This window comes from Salmo salar, chromosome 01 (genome assembly GCF_965601325.2).
Source record: "Salmo salar chromosome 01, fSalSal1, whole genome shotgun sequence".
Classification (NCBI taxonomy): Eukaryota; Metazoa; Chordata; class Actinopteri; order Salmoniformes; family Salmonidae; genus Salmo; species Salmo salar.
In genome coordinates, this window is record NC_138291.1 from 38358606 (window position 1) to 38360000 (window position 1395).

Below are 1395 nucleotides of genomic sequence, written 5' to 3' on the forward strand. Positions count from 1 at the left end.
TCAGAGTAGAGAATCTTGTTTCTCATGGTCTGAGAGTCTTTAGTTTCCTTTTGGCAAACTCCGAACAGGCTATCATGTGCCTTTTACTGAGGAGTGGCTTCCGTCTGGCCACTATACCATAAAGGCCTGATTGGTGGAGTGCTGCAGAGATGGTTGTCCTTCTGGAAGGTTCTCCCATCTCAACAGAGGAACTCTGGATCTCTGTCAGAGTGACCATCGGGTTCTTGGTCACCTCCCTGATCAAGGCCCTTCTCCACGGATTGCTCAGTTTGGCCGGGCGGTCAGCTCTAGGAAGAGTCTTGGTTTTTTACAAACTTTTTCCATTTTAGAATGATGGAGGCCACTGTGTTCTTGGGGACCTTCATTGCTGCAGAAATGTTTTGGCACCCTTCCCCAGATCTGTGCCTCGACAGAATCCGGTCTCGGAGCTCTACGGACAATTCCTTCGACCTCGTGGCTTGGTTTTTGCTCTGACATGTACTGTCAACTGTGGGACCTTACATAAACAGGTGTGTGCCTTTCCAAATCATGTCCAATCAATTGAATTTACCACAGGTGGACTCCAATTAAGTTGTAGAATCATCTCAAGGATGATCAATGAAAACAGGATGCACCGGAGGAAAATGTCAAGTCTCGTAGCAAAGGATTTGAATACTTATGCAAATAAGATGTCAGTTTTTTTATTTTATATATTTGCTAAAATGTTGAAAACCTGTTTTTGCTTTGTCATTATGGGGTGTTGTGTGTAGATTGATGAGGACAAAAATTATTTTATCAGTTTTAGAATAAGGCTGTAACATAACAAAATGTGAGAAAAGGGAAGGGGTCTGAATACTTTCCGAATGCACTGTATCCCAATCTATGAATCCATTGTCAACACGACAAAGACAATTTATAAGGAAGAGACCTCTTTTTCACTATTGTTTTTCATATCAATGTACTGCACTTTGTTTTTGTTGAAGGTAAGGTTGGTTGAGACAATTACATTGATGGAAGCTACAATCTGCGACCCACATAACTAACTACAGCTCCCTAGTTTGTTGACACAAACATGTATTTCTGTGTCACTTCAGAAATATACATGTGTTGATGTGTGATCTGAGGTGTGGTTTCGACTAACTATTTTGTTATGTATATTCATAGTCAAATTAGCTTGTCTTATAGACACTTCTGCACATTAGTTGCACATGGTGTGAACAATGTAGCTCCTGTTATTATATCTATCAACATGCTGAACAGTATTACAGTACCGGGTAAGCATATTCATCTGTGTAAATCTGTGTCTATCATAGAAAATCTATTGAATCCTCCAAACAAAAGAGAAACTGTAACATTCCAACACACAACAAACCAACTCCTTCCTCTCCGCAGGCAGCATTGTATTATGTCAGTCCA